Source organism: Arvicola amphibius, chromosome 14 (genome assembly GCF_903992535.2).
Source record: "Arvicola amphibius chromosome 14, mArvAmp1.2, whole genome shotgun sequence".
NCBI classification, from domain to species: Eukaryota; Metazoa; Chordata; class Mammalia; order Rodentia; family Cricetidae; genus Arvicola; species Arvicola amphibius.
This window is the reverse complement of record NC_052060.1, coordinates 27,683,546-27,705,729: the sequence shown is the minus strand read 5'-3', so window position 1 is coordinate 27,705,729 and position 22,184 is coordinate 27,683,546. Positions and strand designations below refer to the sequence as shown.

The 22,184-nt window shown below is 39.6% G+C and overlaps 2 long non-coding RNA genes across 2 annotated transcripts in view; one reads left to right on the top strand and one right to left on the bottom strand.

The window, feature by feature from the left end:
- Positions 1 to 22,184, top strand: part of LOC119800944 — a 99,005-nt gene that overhangs the window by 41,914 nt on the left and 34,907 nt on the right. The gene's annotated exons all lie outside the window — the stretch shown is intronic.
- The window catches only part of LOC119800942, a 43,089-nt gene continuing 23,492 nt past the window's right edge, over positions 2,588 to 22,184 (bottom strand). The window contains exon 3 of the long non-coding RNA XR_005283109.1: positions 2,588 to 2,975. This is a non-coding gene — a long non-coding RNA (uncharacterized LOC119800942). The remainder of the gene's footprint in view (positions 2,976 to 22,184) is intronic.

The window sequence follows — 22,184 nt, the reverse complement described above, 5'->3', positions numbered from 1 at the left end:
ATAAGAAATTAAAGAAGTCATGCACTTCTTAAGTGATGTGACACAGTCAGTGTGACAGAATTGAATACCAGATAAGAAAGTAAGTTTTAAGGCTGCTAGGTTTGAGCGTATCTCATAAGGAATTGTTGTTATCATTGAAAGACAAAAGAGCCAGACCATGCAAATTAACTGGGGAAAAACAAGCAGATTTGGACAAATTCTTAAGGGCACTGCATTCTCTATTTTCAGCATTCTTTTCTAAAGGGCTCTGCTTCCAGAATATTTTATTGAAGTATAATTTTAATGTAGTCTAGAGCCATGTGACTGTCCTCTGAATGTTCCTTGTAACTGTGCGGCTATATCTAAATTAAAGCTAGTGGCCAAACAGGGATATTTTTTTTCTTCTGTTAATTCTGGCAAGAAAGACCCATTAGTGAATTTATGAATTAGAGACTGCTTATAAGGAATTGAGAAGACTGATCATGTATTCCCTGAAGCAATCCCCTCTATCTTAAAAAGTATACCAGATGTGTTCAGTGAGTCAGATGCTTAGAATGTAATAGAAATCAGCTTTGCTTCTTTTCTTACTAGGCTAACAAAATTTATTCAGCAGGAAGAAGTTAGTCTCGAACCCTGTGTGCAAACTCACACAACTCTGACCCTGCATGGAAAGTCACACAATCTAAGTTTCTATTTATTATTAGGTAATACAGAAACAAAGTCATTTTAAGTCAAAAGCCCAGTTCTCGCTGAGTTATCAAAAGTGCCTACAGGTCTATTTAGTAGGCAGCTTCCAACTTCATTCATGGTTAAGGTAATCTCCCTTTTCCAAATTGAATGCAGCCCAGCCTTTGACCTCTCTGATTGCTATATCCTCCTCCTAACTGGTTAGTTGGCCAGGGCTCAAGTTCAGACCAGTGGTTCTTAAGCTTCCTTAAACTGTGACCCTTTAATACAGTTCCTCATGTTGTGGCAACCCTCAACCATAAAATTATTTTGTTGCTACTTCATAATTATAATTTTGTTTGTATTATGAACCATACTGTGAACATCTGTGTTTTCCAGTGGTCTTATCTGACACCACTGAAAGGGTCAGTTATCCCTCTATAGGGGCCATTACCCACAGTTGAGAACCATTGTTCTCAGGGAATTTTGAGGAGGAGTTTGCGAAAGTCTTATTTGGTATCTTAGTTTCTATTATTGTGATAAACACCATTACCAAAAGACACATGGAAATAAAAGGGCTTATTTTAGCTTGTGGCTCATAGCTCATCATCCAGGGAAGTAAGCCATGTCAGGAACTCAAGGCAGGAAACTGAGGTAGAAACTGATGCAGAGCTCCAATGTGGGGCTCTGTCTCTAGCTTCATCCATCGCCAGATGAAGGTTCTATGGTGATATGCAAGATATTCATCAGTATGGTTATAGGATGGGGCCATTTCAGGCTCCGTCTCCTCAGCTGCCCCAGGAACTAGCCTGGGACATCTCCCTGGACATCTGGGAACCCCTCTAGAGTCAAGTCTCTTGCCAACCCTAAAATGGCTCCCTTGATTAAGATATATATATATTTCCCTGCTCCCATATCCACCCTTTCTTTATCCCAACCATTCCATTCCCCAAGCTCTCCCCATCCTTCCATTCACACTTTTCTCTCCCCATCTCCCCTTAGCGCCATCCCACCCCACTCCCAAGTTCTCAATTTTTGCCCGGCAATCTTGTCCACTTCCAATATCCAGGAGGATAACTATATGTTTTTCTTTGGGTTCACCTTCTTATTTAGCTTCTCTAGGATCACGAATCATGGGCTCAATGAGCCCCACGTTGGAGCACTGGACTGAGCTCCCAAGATTCAAATAAGGAGCAGAAGGAGGGAGAACATGAGCAAGGAAGTCAGGACCGCGAGGGGTATACCCACCCACTGAGATGGTAGGGCTGGTCTAGTGGGAGCTCACCAAGGCCAGCTGGACTGGGACTGAAAAGCATGGGATCAAACCGGACTCCCTGAACATGGTGGACAATGAGGGCTGCTGAGAAGCCAAGCACAGTGGCATTGGGTCTTGATCCTACTGCATGTGCTGGCTTTTGGGGGGGGGGGGGGGCTAGCCTGTTTGGATGCTCACCTTCCTAGACCTGGTTGGAGGGGGAGGACCTCGGACTTCCCACAGGGCAGGGAACCCTTACTGCTCTTCGGACTGGAGAGGGAGGGGGATGCGAGTGGGGGGAGGGAGAGGGAAATGGGAGGCGAGGAGGAAATGGAAATTTTTAATAAAAAATAAAAAAAAGAAAGAAACTGATGCAGAGATCATCGAAGAACACTGCTTACTGACTGGTTCCTCGTGGTTTGCTCAGTATACTTTCTTACAGCATCCGAGACCAGGAGCCCAGAATGACACCACCCCACACACCGAGCCGAGTGTTTGGTGTGTGAGTTAAGATGTGACTGAGGTTAGAAGAACTCAACGCGGGCCTATCAAGTGCTAGCCTATGATACCAGACCTAACATCAGGATATATGGCTTCAGTAGAAGAAGAATTGTTTGTCTCTGAGTTTCATAAAATGATTACATTGTCATTTTATATCAGAAGGTACAAAGCAGCAGAGACACAGAATGAAAAACTGTAGAGAGCTCATGTATTCCAGGAAGACAATGGAGAGTAAAACTGAACCACATTTGAGATTATTACCACTGATCAATCCTGTATGGATCTCATAAGTCTGTATTATGTACCTTAAATGATAAAATATCATCTATTCTGTATAAGAAGCTGGCAGTTGCAGCTGTTTTTCCCCCACCTTGGGTGTCCATTTATCTTTTCTTTGTATGTTTTTCCTGTTTCATACTTAGGCAAATGTTGACCGCGTGTCTTGGATACATTTCTGTTGTTGTAATAAACCCCCTTGACAACGAACTTTGAAGACTTTGCATTGGATCACAGTTTCAAGTACACTCCATCATGGCAGGTGGCTATGAAGCTTGATCAGCTGATTGCATTGCATCTACAGTTAAGAAGAAAAAAAATAAACAAGGAATACTTGAGCTTAGCAGTTTACTTTCTCCTTTATATACAACCCTGGATCCCAGCTCAGGGAATAGTACCACCCACAGTGGGCCAGTCTTCCCCCTTCTACTATTATAATCAAGATACTCTCCATAGGTGGACCTGTGGGCTCATCTCTCAGGTGATTCTACACTTCATCAAATCAAAAACTGAGATGGGTGGGCACCCTGTATTTGATTATTTCTTTTATTTCCAGTCCATGCTTCCCTTTCATGATTTCTATGTTCCCTTTTCATAATAAAACCAAGTTGACATCACCCATATAAATGAGGCAGTAGATATCCAAAATAATTCTGACTAAAATGATTCAGCCATGTGGATAGCTGGAAACGAGTTCAGCCCTACAGGACAGTCAACAATTGCGTGCTTAAAAGGACAGCTTAAATTTTTGAATTAATCTATAAAGACACAAGTGTACTTTGCTCAGGGCTGGTGTCCAATGTTATGTTTTCCGTATTTGTTGGTGAATTTTGAGCTTTTGGGCAACATGGACATTGTAGTGAGTGTTTTGAGGAGTCCAGGGGAGATATTTTCAGACAGGATTGTTGCCTTCTGAGACAGACCAGCTCTGCCTTCACAGTCAATGTCTTTGGCAGTTATGACCTTGAAGGAACCACAAGAAAACTAAAGTCTAAAGGTTTCATAGATATAGTCCTGGAAGTGCTGGAAGATGCAGTCTAAAGAGAAAAGCGGGAAATTTCAAGACTTATAGAGTTGTTAAGTAAAGAGTTCTTCAGTGAGGAAGTATGAGATAAGACACAATATGAGGAGGGAAATATTAGATGACTCCTCGAGCTTCTGAGCCTTTCAGTCATAATTTTGTGAATCCTCCGTCTCACACCATATGACATGAGGGTCGTCTTTCTCTTCCACAGAACCTTGCTTCCCTACAGAAACCAGAAGCTGCTAAAGGTTGGCTCCAAAGAGAAATGACTGAAGTGAGCAAATAATCCCATGGTGCTCTGCAGCACTGACAGGCAGTGTCTGAGGGGGGGGAGGGGGCTCCTGAGTATGCTGGAGCATGTGCCGTGTAAGGCGGTGCTGCTGTTGGAGATGTTTTCCTCAGCTCAGGTAATAGGTAATTTGGTCTGCACTACAGTGAGGGAGGCAACACTGAATAATGCATACATACAAAGTGCTTGGAATTACTATCTAATGAACTCTAGACAAAGCAACCCTTTGCTACCGTAAGTGGGCACAGCAACACCAGAGCCTTTTCCAAATAAATACTGATGTGGAACATTAGGTGGGAAAATGGCTTGACAAATTCAATACAAGTGGTGTATTAGCAGAGTGTAGCTGTGGTTATAAGAAAAAGAGTGGGGAGGAAGGGGAAATAGAAGGCCATCAGTGTGAAGATAATTGGCGGCTAAGTGGACTTGCTTCTGTAAAGAAGACTTTGAGATCATGTTCATTGTTGAAGACCAATGAATTATAAGCCCCTGCAACTGCACGCTGAGGAAGTCCTCCACATATAAAGAGGTCGTGGTGTGTGCTCAGGCAGCTGCCGGAAGAGTGCTGTACACACAACACAGATCCTAATCGTCTCCCTCAGTTAGGCTTTGCTTGCTGCCTGCAGAAAGAAAGATCTCGTTTGTAAAAATAACCTCAATGTTTTCATATGGCCAGACATCAGCTCTTGGCTAAGAGCAACATGAAAGGGGATTTATTTTCTGGTGGACTTTTGTCCTTCTGCAGAAGCAGATCTTTGGAATTAGTTGACCATAGCAATAGAATGGCCTATATTCATATCTGCAAATTAATCAAATTAGGGCCTCCTCCTTGGGTTAACATTGCTGTTGGACTCTTGTAAAAGCCTAATAATGTTCTTGTCCTTCCGTTTCATGTTGGGTACAGCAATGTCAAAGAGAAAGTACCAGCTAGGTACTGGGAAACACAAAGATCACATTATTTAAGTAAAGAAGTCAATACTCTGTGTGGACATGTATACATCAGGTATGAGTTATCTACTCTCATATGCAAATATGTATCTTTTAAAAGTTTTTAAACTCTTTCTTTGAAATTATAATATAATGACATCATCTTTCCCCTCTCTCTCCTCTCTACAAACATTTCTATATTCCTGCTCTCTTTCTAATTCATTCCCCCTTTTTAGTTAATTGTTGTTACTTACATGTATGTATATGTGCATACATTGATCTTTCTAAATGCATTAAATACAACTTGCTCAGTCTATGTAATGTTAATTGTAAATGTGTTTTCAGGGCTGACTCTTTGGTGTTGCATAATTAATTTGGAGGCACTTCCTGAAGACTATTTAATCCTGCTCTGGGCATTCCTTAGTTGCCTGTAGTTGAGGCCAGCCCTTCCCATGTCTATTCGTATGTCTATGCTTGTTGTCCTTATTTAGATCATAGTTAGGCAATCATGTTGGTGAGATTTAACGGGTATAACTTCTGACATTACTAGGAGACACAATTTCAAAACAAACTCTCGGATCCTTTGGCTCTTACTTTCTTTCTACTCTTTTTGCCACAATGTGGGAGTCGTTTTCTAGATATATCCATTGGGGCTGGATTCCACAACTGTGAAGTCTGATTGGTAGTGGTTTTCTATGTCTGCTGCTGCTGCTGCTGCAAAAAATTCTTGGTTCAGGAGTGAGGGCAACAGTTATCTGTGTGTATATTTGCAATGTAGTCAAAGATACATTGGCTTAGTAAAGTGGCTTGGTAAAATGAACAGTTGTGGAGCCAAGCCCTAATGGATACATCTGGAAATCAGGTCCCATAACCAAAGCTCAAGGATCACTGTGGAAGAGGGGGTGGAAAGATGCTAAGAGACAGAGAATCAGGGAGTTTGTCATTTAGTTGTGTTTCCAAGGTTTCCAGTACCAGGCTTGATCTCTCTTTTGTTGGGTGGATCTTAAGTCCAATTAGAGAGCTGTTGACTAACACCAAAGTATTTATGCCTCTACTGTCCTTTTAGGGTTATTGTGCCGTGCTCATCGTTGTTATGGTTCCCAGGTGTCAACGATGGGCATGAGTGCTGGAGGCTTCCCCTCATTTGGAAGTTTGCGTACAGTCTTCTGGAATCATGAAATCTAGTTTTTAGGGAAGGAGCTTGAAAAAGGTATTATAGGTGAGAGGCCTCTTAGCCCAGGAAGGGTGTGTAAATAGTTGACAATTCCTCAGCCTGCAAGGTAGAGATATAGAGCTGAGCAACTGCAAATCACATCTTCCTTTTGGATCTGATTTCTTAACTAGAGGAAATATAGAACTTATTAAGAAAGTATATTGTAACACTGAGTACCTATTCTATTCAATGGGCAGCAAGTAGAAAGAACCAGGTAGGCATCTGGATAGCTTACCAAATGGTTACTAATTTGTTAACATTTGTAGAATGCACTTAGTGTCTCAATGTTTGCTTCCCAGGGATGTTGCAATTCTTTTCCCCCCTTTTATTGAAAATAGATTTTTTTACACAATATATCTTGATTACCATTTCCTCTTTCTATATTAAAGGAACTCAGGTTTTGCCATGAATGCAAAACACAGCCACAGCCCCACCATATTTTGCTTTTTGTTGGTTTGTTTTAACATTTGGAACTTGTTCATGCTGCCTTTTTGAGTATGGATTGTAAATTCTCTGGTGAAATGGTATCTTCTTGAAGGAAATCCTTTTATTTGAATAGCAAAGAAACAGAAAAGAGTCTGCAGAATGATATTTTTTAATCATTTTTTAAGGCAGGCCAATGTCAAAGTCCGATGGTTGCCTAATAAATAGCGGGTCATACCAACTCATAAGGCTCATGGTAATTTCACAACAGAACACACGCACACATCAGCAGCCCGAGTGATATTGACAGTCAGCCTCTAAGCAGAGTAAACAGAGTTAATACTGGGCCAGGAAATCAGTAGACGTGTTCATGTGGGGATACAAATCAGATTTGTTGAGTGACCCTGAAGTATTCTCAGTATTATGTTTTTCTTCTTTAAAAAAATCTATAGAACATTATTAAAATTGAGAAAAAATGAAACTCTCAAATAAGCATATGAAGGCTATTAAGTGACCTGTCTACTGATATTAAATGAGAAATCTATTACAAGAAAACAAAAGCTTATGCAAAATGAACATGATGCCCTTTATGCCTTCTCTGATGAACACCAGACATCTGATAGATTTAAAAATGCTTTGGAATTAATTCAGTCTGTTCGTAGAGCTACCAAACATTTGTGTAGCTATGAGTAGAGTAAGAAGTGGCCCTGAACACGGGAATAGTGGGTGATCTCCCAACTTGTGCAGTCATAGCCTATGTGGTGAGCTGCATCACACTTGTCTGTCCAATGACTTCATCAGAAAAATGAGGTGGGGGACACCATACTGTTCTCTGCCGACCTGATATAAGACTCTAAAACTAGATAACTGATGTATACTAGTAGGGAGAAGCACATCTACTTCCTATTACCAAACTGTGCATGGTTGTCATTAGAATCAGAGGTAAAGGTGTTAAAATGGAGATCCAATTATATATATATATATATATATATATATATATATATATATATATGAGAGAGAGAGAAAGCTGTGCAATGAAGCATTGTCTTAGCCATATCAAAGTAGGTGATACCTTTTGTTGTTCACAGAAAAATGCCTGAGCATAGAAAAATTAACTGGCTTTACTGCCCCCTGTGCGCCTCTGTTGTAAAGAACATTCCCTTTCTCTCCTAAACAAAGATCAAGCTGTAGACACCGTTCATTCTCACCTGTCATTTATCACCAGGTACTTGCCTGCCTATATCAGTACTTTCTTTCCTCTTTACTGCTCCTAATGACAAATTCACACTCAAGGTGGGGCTCTGGATTTCCAGAGGAAATAATTGCCTAATGTCTTTGACTGTCTTCAACTGGTACTCTAAAGACTTTACTAATAGAGATTTAAAGAGATATTTATATTGATTACAATTAATATAATTGTAATATAATTGTAATATAATTAAATTATATTTAAAGATATATATATATATATGTGTGTGTGTGTGTGTGTGTGTGTGTGTGTGTGTGTGTGTGTGTTCAGATTTCCCACCTGGCTTTATTCTACTTAGCTTTTATCCAAAACGGCTTCTTTAATAACCAGTGGTAATAAAATATATTCATACACACAGAGGGGAATCTCACATTATGCACTCAAATATCCACCACACACACACAAATAGTAATAAATAAAAATTAATAACATAATAAAATAAGGATAAACTGACAAGAGGCTTGAAGGAATATATTTAGAGGACTATATTTCTATATATCGAATGAAACCACCATTTCATTCAATACCAACAATAGTGCTTATTATTTAGTATATAAGGGAAGTTACATCACTTTCTCAGATCCCACAGCTAGTGAGTGTAGAACTTGAACTCAGCTCTCAGAGCTTTAATGCTAATGCCCATGTCCTGAACCACTATGCTATACCGCCTAGCTGACAGCTTCCTCTCAGTTCACGCATACCACGTAAACCAATAAATCCTCTGCATTTCAGGAATTGTGACTCGTGAAGAAATTTCATATTCTAATTGAAATATCTGTTCCTCTTTTTGGGTTTCCAACTTTGCAGTAGAAAGTTCCTAACTAATATATTTCTTTGACAAATACAATAAAGTCTGTATGTTGTTCTACCTGGAAATCTTTAAATTATCTCTTTAGACTTTCAGCACACAATTTACAAGTGACAGGCAACATATTTCATTATCTTTATGTTTGAAATAACTTTCAAAAGAGAAGAGAGGGGCGTTTGACATTATTGTAATCAATTCTGTCAGAAATATTATTGGATTTACCTGATTTTGTGAACACAATCATTTTTCATTGTTATTCTGGGTTTTTTCAGATGTTTTACAGGAGGCTAACATAAATAGTAAAATATGCTTCACTACGACATCTGTTGAAAAAATAATGAGGAGATGCTCTTCTGAACAGAGGTGTTTTAGAAAACTGTGATGGTTTCTTTTTATAGCAGAGGCAAATCCCTGGGTTTCACTGGGCTACCCCAGACTACTATGCAGTACCAATAAGGGAAGTCTGGTATATGTCAGAACCCACATACCAGTTGATTTTGTTAAGTTCAAAGGGCTCAGAAAGAAATAACACCCTAGAAGTTCATACTGAAAAATATAACCTACATAGCTATGAGAACGTCCAAGCTCCGACAAGTTTTAATCAGTCAACCCTGCCACTAATCTGAAGAGTCTTGCTCAAATTTGGTGTTCTATTGAATCAAAAAAAATCTTCATATGAAGGTTCAATTTTCTGCCCAGTTGTCATTGATACATTGTCTTCATCATGAAGAATTAAGGCTAATAAAGGCCTAGAGCAGGTACTTATATGCAGGCAGGCAGGCAGGCATGACCCATGTCTAATAAGGGGTTGGAAAGTCCCAGGGAAAACTGCATAGCTTATTCTTTCTTTATGCAGGTAAAGGGATTCTGCATTTATTCAAGGGTCAATTCAGGACTGGGTCAAGACTACATACACAGTATAATTAAAAATCATTAAAATTTAAAAGCTATCATCATATGCCTTTAGATGACTTTTACCTTCTTAGAGTTCATCTTACTTGGTTTTCTAAATAAAGAAACACATTGTTCATACATTTGAAGATGATCTAGCAGAGACCTTTTACCTAAATTATGGAAGGAATAAATTATCCTCATTTTCCATGTATAGGGATCTGAATAACTGAGAACTTACTAAAAATGATCTATTATTCAGCTATGGAGGTAGAAAGATGACGGTTCTGAGACTCTAATACAGAGAACCCACAACACCAAAATCTCTGGGATGTCTTATTTTTGCCTTAGATCTAAACTTGAAAGAGAAATGAAGACACATTTCACTTCTTCTTACTGTTGTATCTGCCCCTGAACTGATCTCCTCTGGTGTATAGTATGTATGTGACTGGTTTGTATCTAGAGTTTGTGTGCCATATATATTTTTATAAAATGGGATATATTTTCAAGATCACTTAGGGCAGACCTTAAGTGAAAATTTTTTTTGCATAGACACAAAAAGGAAAATGTGAGCTGTTTCAATCGCTCAACTAATAATAAGTTATTTTGATCACTTAGTGTTTGGCCTTACCAAGTATGGCTTCTCAGGGGAGGAGAATATAGCAGTCACCTTGCTGTTTTCACATTCCAAGGGCCTGGCATACAGAAGGAAGCTCAAACTCAACAGGCTATGGCTGGATGTTTATGAATTTGAATCTTAAGATTCTTCTGAAGAAAAGCAGTTTGCTTCCTTTCAGATACAGCCAGCAAGCCAAATTTAGTAAGCATATGCTAAAATTACCTGGAGGAAGTATCGTAACTGGGTATAAGATATGTCCATCAGATACTAGGATGTGAGTACTTCCAAAGAACTCAATGACCTGGTGTTCTCTGACTTGTGCTTAGCACCAAGTTCTCACTGAGTCATTAAGTAGAGAATTTTATATAGCTCCACGTTGGAAAATGTGGGAGAGCTGTGTAGGAAAAGCTGCTTTCTAGGGTCTTGGAGGGTGGTGAATAAGGGGAAGACTCAAGATACTCAGCTTCTTACGTTTGGTAAGAATGAAACAAAACTAAGCCTGAGTATAGAAAATAATCATTGTTGAGGTGCAGCAAAGAAACCTTTCCAAAGGCTGTGGAATTCGAGAGAGTCGAAAGGTTTGGCTTAGCAAAGATTGGGGAGTTTAGAGAGAGAACACACAAAAGGTACCAAGTGGGACAAAATGAGCACAGAATGAGGTCTTTGAGGAGATAACAGAAACATTCAGGGGCCAGGATAACTAAAATGATTTGCCCATCAAATATAATCCAGCATTGGTTTCCCTGCCTATCTTTCCACATTTCCACCCAGATTAAGGAAGTTATCGTGCATGAGGTCTCTAGCCCGCTTAGATGTCCATGCCTGTGTTTATTATCCCCCTTCCATTAGGGATCCATGGATAGGATATGCGATGCAGAGGAAGGGGAATCTGTTCCTCTGGCCTCCCTGCTGTGGTCCACCCATGGTCAGATGTCCAGGGGCACAAGATTTTATTCGAGGATTAGGCAGAAAGGATAGAACACATATCTGTAGACTTTTGCCTCAATATTATATTTTAGATGGTTCAGCCGGAGCTGTTACATTTGGCAGCATTCCTTGTTAGCATTTGATAAACAATTATTGCCAAATGTTAGCAAGGAAACCTGCCAAATGTTACAGCTCAGATTTAACTGCGGGAAAAAAATGCAGTTTGAAAAAGCCTTTTGCTACTGAGCTGTTGTCTGATATGCCAGCTCTGAAGCTGCAGGGGACCCCGGTTGGGACAAATTGTTGAGTATGAAGGTATAGGGCTTTTTGCCAGAAGTTCTGGATTCCCCTCTGAGGTTATGAATTAGCTGACACCTGTTGGTTTCAAAGTAATAAATTTGGGACAAATAATTTCTGGTAAACATTCTGGTGTAGCGTATCTATCTACACTCTATATTGGTTATACCCTTTTTCCTGCATATTTTGCCTGCTGGTGAAGCTATAGATCATAGGATCATCTAGTCTCAGCAATTATCTATTGGGATTTGTGTCTTCAAGCAGCTGTGATAATTGCTATCACATTTCCCCCAGGACATGAGTTGCCATCTTTTTCTTTTAATTATCCCATCATTGGTTTATTAATACAAAAAAAAAGTGAAAATTGTCTCTTCTCATTTTATTATATTTCATTTAGCAGTCTGGTAAATTGTTGCCAGGTATAATAGCTATGGTGAATTGAATGAAATTGGTCTCCGTTAATTCATAAAGAGTGGTATTATTAGGTGTGGCCCCTTGTTGGAGGAAATGTGTCACTGTGGGGGCAGGCTTTGAGGTCTCCTATGCTCAAGTTACACACAGTATCTCAGCTCACTTCCTGCTACCACGATCAAGATGTAGAAATAACAACTCCTTCTCTAGCTCTGCCTATCATGTATGCCCACATGCTGCCATGACACACTATAATGATAATGGACTGAACCCCTGTAACTGTGAGCCACCCCATTAAATGTTTTCCCTTATAAGAGTTGCCATGTTCGTGGTGTCCTTTTACAGCAACAGAAACCTTAACAACTACGACAATGACACACACACTGTAGTTCCAGCACCACAGATATGCAAGTAGAGAACCATGGGATTGAGGCCAACCTGAAACACGCTCACTTAAAGATAAAACAAAGATGAAGAGCAAAGGAAAACACATGGAAAAAAAACAAGCAACTAAACAATAACAACAAAGCAACGTTTGTCATAGTGGGCCTGGATTTTGTTGCACTTAACAAAGTTCTGGATATTTGGTTAGAGATTTTTTTTTAAAAAAGAAAAGCCTTGGTAAAATCAGAGCTGAGATTCTGTGTCCTGGAGTTTGCAGAACTTTGTTCCTGCCTTATCTTTGTTTTAGGCATTTTGGCAGAGGTTTGTGTTGAGGTTTACATTTTTATTTAATTTGTGAGTTTCTTAAAATTGAGGAGCAGCACATATTGAGATACATTCAAAGTGAGGAAAGGTAAGAATAAATGGCAAGGGGAACAGAAAATGAATTCTATTAATAAAAATTGATAGAAAAAAATGGCGTTTGTATTCAGAAAAGCATAGTATAAAGGATAAAGTACTCTTATATATATATTTTTTTTCTCCAGCATCTAGTTTCCCAGTGGTATGTTAAAAGTCATGGAATGAAAATGCCAAAGACTTGTTTTTCTGAGAAAGCTTTTTCAAAGAGTTGCAAATAATATCTGACCATGTTCTGGCTGAACAGATGCTCCAGGACATGACCCTGAACCTGAAGTTACTGACTCATGAAACAGACAGTGGATATTTGTTCTGCAGAGGAGAGAATATTTGGAATGATCGGCCTCAGTACTGTTTGCCGAACCATTCAGTGTTTGACGCAGTAGCATTATGTGCTTGAGGTCAGCCGTTTTGGTATCATCCACTGGACTGTTTTTTTTTTTTTTTTTTTTAAAAAAAAAACTTCCTGTCATTACTATTTTCCATCACTCATTTCTAGTTCAAGCTTTTAGGTTTCTCTTCCTAAACAAGTATAAGCCTTCTTGATTGTCATCATCTATGTTTTCTTCATAATACTTATCACCCATGAAGAGATCTATATAGAAATGGAGAAATCACAGGGACATTTCTTAATTTTAGGGGAAATGTTAGTTTAAGATGCATGAGCCATAATAATGAGAACATAATTTAAAGTCATTTCCTTGGTAAAATGCAAAGACTTACAGATAAGTGTGGCAAGAAAGAGGATCTTCTCATGCTTCTAACAAAAGGCAAGATCATCTGGAGAGAGATTTTGACTCCTGTATTGGACAGAGAGAAGCCTTGAACTGTACACCCAGGCAAAGGAGCTGGCTAAAGAAAATGAATGACCGTAATTGAGGCTCCACTAATACCATCACAAAGAGTCTAGGAGAATCAACTCATTTGGTTATTTAAACCCAAACCAAAACCAATGCATTTCCTGTCTTTCTGGGTTTGGGGTGAAAGTTTATAGGAAATAGAATTCATGGATAATTTGAGCTTGGGATTACTTGATACATTTAACTGAAGACAATTTTTAGAAAAATTTGAAGATGAGTGTCTAAATTTTTCAGTTCTGAAAATAGAGAATAGACTAGGATGGATATGAGGAAACAGGGAAATTAGCGAGACAGAAATTTGAATGGGATAAAGGAACTCACTTAAAGAAAGCTTATGATCAGATGCCAATATACAGATTTTAATACCTTCAAACTTAGAGGAATTCTGTATGTTGACAGGATAGAAAGACTTTATTGGCTATAATAAAGGCTGCAATCAGTGGACAAATACCTGTTATACACCTGGTTGGAAGTCTGAATTCTTATCTGAAGGCAGAAGGTATTTTCCTTGTGGGAGAAAAGAGTACTGTGCTGTGTCAGCTATTTCTATTTCCCAATACCTTCATGATATGGGTTCCTTGACAGCAGAGGAGCCTTTCTCCTTCTTGGTGAGCTTCCCCTAGGGTGTTAGGTAAGTTAAGGCCATCCAAAGGTCATCTGAGTCAGTGACTTCACAGTTGTCTCATTTTCTAAGGACTTAAGGAAACAGAGGGAGTGAACAGAGCTGGGGCAGGAGAAGTTAGAAAGAACCCCAGAGAGCTGGAGGACCCCCATGGGAAGAATATACTATCATTGTATTGTAGGTGGGATTTTATGGATCTTATGACGAGAACTGGGTGGAGACTGCTGGAATCATTATTTGTTGTTTGGTTTGCTTTTTGTATTGTTTTGTGTTTTGGTAGATCACTTGTGGAGCCTGTAGGGAATTTGCATATCCTAATGTTTACACCCTCAGCTTAATGAGGGATTCAGTTTTTTTTGCCATTTATGGAATGGGGGCCCACTGTGCACTGTTACCTTCATGCCTAAGAGGGGCCATCTCCTGTCTCTTTAGCAGAGAGTCCTTTAGGAACTATGGTTTCAGTGAGAAATGTACACAAAGGAACACAAATGGGTCAGCAATGAAACCAATGCCAAAGAACTGCATAAACAAGTCTGTCCAGCCTAAATTCTTACTCAAATAATTAATGTTAGAAGTTTCTAGCCCTGTTTGAACAACACTGCAAGTGGCTCCGAACCCAGCTCCTTTATAAGACATTCTGCCCTTCGTGGGAGCTGAGTGAGCCATAAAACACTTGTTTCTGAATTGTGCAAACATTTTGGCAAAGAGTTTGACTGCTTTTACTTTCAAAAGATGCCTTTCAGTTGTGGTGTTATTGGTTATAGTCTGTATTGGTTATATTTAGTTACAGTTTAAAATCAGTGTGTATCACAATTTCTAACTGATCTTAATAATAAAAACACAAAGTCAGTTATCAGGGTAAATGCTGAAAGATCAGAGAAGCAGGGCAACCAGTTCTTACCTAGCTGAAATTCTCAGACCAAATGGGTTAACCTGTCTCTACAAGTCCTCAGACTGAATGCCTAGACTGAATGTGGTGAACTCCTCTCCCCTCCCACCTTATATTTCTCTCTCCATCTAGCCATATACCTTCCTGTCTCCACCTCCCTACTGCTGGGATTAAAGACATATGCATTGCAACTGTGAGCCATCACTACTTGGCTCTGTTTCTCTTTTAGACTGGATTAGTGTCGTGCTGCCCAGGGTGGCCTTCAGTTCACAGAGATCCATCTGCCTCGGCCTCTGCCTTTGCCTCCTGAGTGCTGGGCTTAAAAGTGTGTTCCACCCTGCCTGACCTCTTTGGCTAGTTAGTGGCTAGCCTCTAACTGTGATCTTTAGGCAAGTTTTATTTGTTAAATCACAAACAATATAGCAACACGTCAGTGCATTGTCTTTATTTGACCAGCATGAGATGGTTTCTAGTTCCTTGAACATATAAAAAGTGCGAAGACTGAAGGTTTGTCTTTGAGTTAGCCCTTCTTGGTGAAAGGCCAATTTTCCCTCTTTATTCTCATCATGGGCATCCTTGGTCTCCCCTAGCCTATACACTTAATCACATGCTGCTTGATTCCTTCTGAATACCCTTGACTCTACTAAGCATAGTATCCTTATTCTTCTTCTGGTGAATTCTTATTTATCACATTGACATCCTACACAAATAGGCAACTTTGACTTTGTTGCTTTTTTGTTACAAATATATTCACAGTCACAGATTTAAATGTATTGCTTCCTATGTTGTAAATTTCAGAAGGTCAGAATGCTCCTTAGTTTTGTATTCTGACAGCCTTGCACGATTAATTTACATAGAATCTAATACATGTGTTTTTGAACACATAGCTGCTTAACTTTGAGACTGTATATTGGGCATGTACCATGTTGCACAAGTAAGAGAGTATATGGTATTGCTGAATATTGAATGTCCACTGAGGTGCTTTCAGCTTTGTTTTCTTGTTGGTTAGTACTGTGACTCCTGTTTATCTACATTTTCCTCATACAACTGCATTCCATGTTCTATTTTTACCTAATTTGTGCTTAAGCCAAATATCCTCCATTCTCTGTTCCTAGCAACAGCAACCAACTCTGACTAATTTAGTCAGAAAATAAAAGTAGTTGTTGAAAGGTGTTGTAGAGCTCACAGATGCAACTGGAAGTCTGGAATTTAGAAAACAGTCAGGAGCAGGGGAGGCTAGGCAGCTAGAAGCACAGCCAAAACCCTGGGGAACATCGACATTTAAATGGCAGATGGAAGAAAGGAGTCCAAGAAGAAAACAGGAGCCACACAGAGCCATAGAGAGAGGCAGGGGAGATTCAGAAGTGGAGGCAGCAAGAGACTAGCACATCCCAGAAAGAGGATCCTGAGTGGTGACAGATGAAGTGAAGAGCTCACAGGAGAGAGATGGCTGGATGGCCACTGTGCTGGGAGGGCACTGGCTTGTTGGTGAATGAGGGAGAACATCTTCAGTCACAGTCAGACTGTGGAGATGAAAGGTGGCCTGAGCTAAGTGGGGAGCTAAGACAGTAGGCAGGGAAGACTGAAGTTTTGTGGATTGTAGATTTAAAAAAAAGTTATAGGAAGAAACATTTTTATTTTTTATAAATTTAAGAGACTTGGGTGTTTACATAAATTAGGAAAAAGGGAGAGTTAAAGAGAAGAGATGGTTTATCTAAATGTGTTTGAGAGGAGCAGGAAGGATGTCATTGTTAGGGACACTATACCTTCTGAGATTGAAGAAGGAGTGTGTCTTTGATGTGAATCTACAGCCAATTTGTGGTTTTATGAATGAAAAGTCAGGAGAAATTGTCTTTGGCAGTCCATATTTTTCTTAATAAAATTGAAGGAGAAGTGGTCCATGAGAATGAAGTTGTGTCATGAAGGGTCCCTTGGTTGAATATTTTTGGTTGCTTGACTTTCGATCTCTAGCCGCTTTTTAAGCTGTGATAGCTATCCAAGTTCACACTCACTAAAAACTGCTTAAACAATCTGATGGGGCCCTGAAAACTTTTACTTCCTCTAATAAGTAGGAAACTTAAAGATAAAAGTGGTCCTAATTCCATCTGGCAATCTATGGATGACTCTTGATCAGTACTTGGTTAATGTATTTATTTTCTTTTGGTGATTAGTTTCTTTAGACAGCCTTTCATGTAGGCTAGCCTTGACCTCTTTTTATGTTTTGCTACAGGATTTTTTTTATTAGCCCCCATAGCAAAAAATAACAAGCAAAGCACAAGCAAATTATTCTCCGGTCTCTAAATTTCAGGTGCTGGAATTGACAGTCATATGCCACCACATCAAGTCATTCATTGATTTTAATGTTTAACTCTTCACTATGCCATATGTTGAAGTGTGGAGTTAGACGACCACATTGGGTGCCACTCTGTAGTAGGAAGAGCAGGATGAGTCCTCCAAGCTAGCTTAACCCCCGAAATAACCACACAGAAATTGTATTAATTAAATTACTGCCTGGTCCATCGTATCTAGCCTCTTATTGGATAACTCTCACATCTTGATGTAACCCATCTCCATTAATGCGGATCGCCACTTGACTGTGGCTTACCAGCATGAGTCTAACCAGTGTCTGTCTTGGTCAGGAAAATCATGGCGTCTGCCACACTGTCTTTCTTCCCAGCATACAGTTCTGTCTTAATCAAAAGGCCAAGGAAGTTTCTTTATTCAACCAATAAAAGCAACACATAGTCAAAAGGACCTTCTACACCAGCCATACACTGATATATCTAGAATAGTAAACAAATAAGAGACTTCAGAAAAAATTGTGTACATTTTTGTAATCCCTGGTTGGAATGTTTATATAAATTCCACATGATGTGTTCTTCAGTTTTCCACATGACATGGATGAGTCTCTGTGCTCTTTTGAGAGTAATGCTACATTTTCAATGTCCAAAAGTTTGTATTATAGCATGAAAACTTAAAAGTTCAGCAAGTGTAGCATGTGTTAAGACTGAGAACCTACACAGGTATTTTTTTTCCTGTGTGTCAGCAGCTAGGACTGTGCAAAGTTGCTTAGAAAAGAAAGCAAGGAGCCTGACATCCTCACAGATCCTCAGGTTGGTCGGGGAAGACCCAATTCTCTAAATGACCACTCTGTCCAATGACTCACCGAAGTAGGAGAGGGCAAGGCATGACTCTGGCTTCTGATCCAGCTCAGGTATGGCCACAAACTCCCTGCCTTGCCATTTCAACTACCATAAAATCAGAAAAAGGTTGCGGTCCAGGGGCTCATGTGGGCTGTCCACTGTGACTCAACAGCTCTAGGTTAGAATTAGAACAAATTTATAGACCCAGGGACCTGGAAAGGAAGGATGCTTGTTTGGCTGTGATGCCATAGCAAACCAGGAGTACTCTCTGTGGATTGGGCAGGAGCTACAATACAGAGTGTTTCCCTTCATAGTTATAGGACTTATCTTAGGCCCTCTCCAAAAGGAGCTTTGCTTCTACAAAGCTAGAAGGAGAAAGAGGAAAGAATACCAGAAGTCACAGTGAACTCCTCATTGGCTTTCAAACCCACAACTTGAGTTTCTTTTATTGCATTTTCTTCCACCTTAATTTGAAAGAGCAAAATGCCATTGTCAAGCAGATAGGTCCACTGGTGGTATTCCCCATATTTAGCAGATGAATGTACATATATGTGGAAAGAGAGAGCATGCATGCAGGAGAGAAAGGACACACTTTGGAATGTTTCCATGGCATGCATGACTTTACAATAGTAGCAAACAGATCGTAATAGAATAATAAAACAGATAGTATAGTGACACAAATATAATGTTAGAGCTTACTCCTTTTCTGAGTATTGATTCTCATGGCTGGCTTTGAAGAACAAAAGTAGCATTGAGAGGGAGCAAAGAGGCTTGACATTCAGCTGTACATTTTCACTGCTCCCTTCCTGTCCCAGACATCTACAACACAAGTCGAGTAAAAGAATGGGAGTGGTGGACCGAGGGACAATGCATCCGTGCATGCCAGTGATTACCCTGTGGGCGATGATCTCTCATCGACTCTCACTCACTCTGCAGTCCACTTTGTCATGCCTGCAGCATTTCCCACACAGATGAGAGTCAGATCATTATGGCTTTGGAACGTCTAACCTGAAGTTCAAAGTAATGTACTGTAAGTACAGAAAACAGATGCGAGTTGACAAGGAAAGACTCAAGCTAGAAAGCAACAAAAGGCTCTTCAGGTCTGCCATTTCTTTTCTTTCATGGACCTGTCCATTAGCTGCCAAACATTTGACTATAACAGTGTCACAGCTGTGTTCTTGAGTATGAACGAAATGCGATGAGCCTGTTCTTTTTTTTTTTTTTTTTCTATGTCCCTAAAGAAGTTAACTTACGAAAATGCTGATGCAATGAAGAGTCTAAGACTTCCTTAAGCGAATTCGTGTCCTGGAACCTATTGAGGAGCCTTGTGATGCCCAGGCTAGTGAGACTAGGACATCGGTCTAGACCAGCACATACTGCTGATCTGTCTGTTGTCATGACCGACTGTTAGTTAACAGTCTTAGCGTGGAACTGAGACACTGAAGCCACAGATTGTGGCATCATCTTAAGGACCCAATCCAATGTTCACACCTGTCTCTTACTCCTCTGGAGACATTGCACAAATTGCTGGAGCTCACTGTCTCTGTTTCCTCCTCTGAAAAAAAGTGTTTATAATAAATGTATATTTATTAGTGAACTAACTACAAGGTAATGTATAATAATGCTGACATAAAGGAACTCCTATATTGAGATGTCTTGGCGTGGTTTTACACTATATAAGGTGATATTCTGTAGAAATGGATTTGTTTAAACAAATGGAAGCTCCGACTTCCTCTTTCCTGACAGGTGAGTACTGGAAGATTCTCCTGATGGGAAGGAAATGGATGGTCCCTGGATCTGACATTTTACTTTCAGTTTGGGTTTCCTTCTGGAGTTTTGAGACTTTTCCTGATTGTATGCTAATATCTCGCTGGCCTCAGGGGACACTTCTTTGGTAGTACTATTCTAAATGTAGAAAGCAGGAGCATGTTGGGTGTGCTAGTACAGGAAATTCCAGCTGAGGCAAGAATTTCACTGCAAGTAGATTTAACTAGAAATTGCTGGCAAAATATACTAAATGAGTGTCTGTCATTTGTATCCATGCTTTCCAATGTGAAGGCCACCAGCCGCACTGCCTGTTATGCACTAGAACTGTAGCTACCCTGAAGTTGGATATGGCATTTCAAAGACATGGTATAAAATATAAAATGTCACATAATTTTATATATTGATATATGGAAGGTGTAACATTCAGGGATTTAATATGCTAAGTAAAATATATAGGTAAAATTGAATTCTCCTATCTCTCCATTAGGTGTGATTATCAGAAAATTGTGACTCATCTATCTTGACTCATCTTTCTGACTCACGTAACCTCTTTGCTGTATGACGTGATTGAGAAAAATATGCTTTACCTTCCTGCTTTTCTGGTTTCTTTCTCCGCTAGTCTTCTTTCCATCCAAGATAAGCTTGTCAGCTCATGTGAAGTAATAGCTAACAGAAACCCACAGCGTGGGCTTCTATAACACAAATGCTAGCTGGTCAAAGCAAAGATCTCATCAAGGGGAACTGTCCTATATGTGGAAACACTGATAAACATACCTGGTTCTTTCCCAGGATCGTACTGTACTGTTCCCGTACTGTGGCAGTCCTCATCAGAATTACTGCATTATAACACAGTGAAAGAGCTCTGATGTTTGCAGAATAGGGAATGATCATGAAAGGTATTCCATGCTAACCATCGGTCCATTTCTATCACTAAGTGTATTTCATGCTCTAAGTACTCAAAAAATAGACATTACTTTCTTTAATTATGTAACTATATAACATAATATAATATATAATTTAATTATACATAGATATTATATAATTTAAATTTGTTTTGTGATATATATATATATATATATATATATATATATATATATATATATGGAGAGAAAGAGAGAGAGAGAGAGTAAGCATGCTTACCATGGCGCACACATGTGCAGGCAGAGAACAAGTCTGCAGAGTTCCTCAGGCTGTTGAACCGGATTTGAACATACTATGTAAATTTCCTAAACGTGTATAGCTGGTGTTCACTAGCGTTGTCTTACATAAATGCATATCTGTCTTCAATCCATTTCTGTTCCGTGTTTGGGTCATGCACACATTCTCTTCTTAGTCTCTCCCCTAAAGGATCCCAAACTCTCAACACAGATCTTCTACCCACTCATCTAGATTTGGGTTCTGTTTCTTAAATATTCTTCTTCATTTTAATTCTTCTTCTTTCTCTTTGAGCTCATATCAAAAAAAGTCACAATGGATTTTATTTTTTGCTTTAAGTTTTTTTTTTGACACCAAAAGGTGGCTTCATCAAAGTACCCAGAATTCTTGGAGTTTAGAATATAATGTTTTCTACCATTCATGTACAAGAGAGAAGTTTGCCAGGAAAGGATAGAGAAGTGTTTAGCAGGCTTCCTTTGGTGTAGTTCCTCATTACGGAAAAGCTGAGTAAACTGTTCCCTGGGTTGTTGCAGGGGTGTTGGCTGTGAGCACTGGGGATGAACTGCCTGAGTTAGGAAGGTAGACTCAGTGTGTGCAGGCACTGAGTCCTAGTCAAGTCGTGTCGCCATTGCAGGCTACGTGTTGATATTCTGGTAAGTGGTGTTATTAATAGCACCTACTCATAGGGTTAAAGGATTAGAGCGGATGATCCATACAAAACGCTTAGGCTACTGAAAGGCACCATATATACTCAACAAATGCTACCTTTTATTTCCATGATTTCTCCATGTATTGCCATAGGCTTCTGTGGCTCTATAGCAATGCTTTGCTATTATTTCTCACTCCTTGCTAATGGGTTCTGTGGTTTATTTTTCAACTCAGTAAAGCTGTCGGAGATTTTGATGGGAAATGTGTTAAAAATCTCCGTGGTCCCCAAAATTATGCAAGGCCCCTTGGCAGTGGCGCCATAGCAAGCATGCAAAGACACAGCACACTCCTGGGTGTTTTCTCTGCACAGCACAGAAAAGTGGAGCTCCAGATCTACTTGGACTGCTGGTGTGGGGAAAGGGCTCTACTCTCATGTGGACAGGAGGCATCTGATTTCTTTTTCTCTTTGGCATTTCTAATTTTGGGTGGGTGGGGGGGACAGAAATAGAAAGGGATTTGATGCTTCAAAGAGGGGTATGGCAAT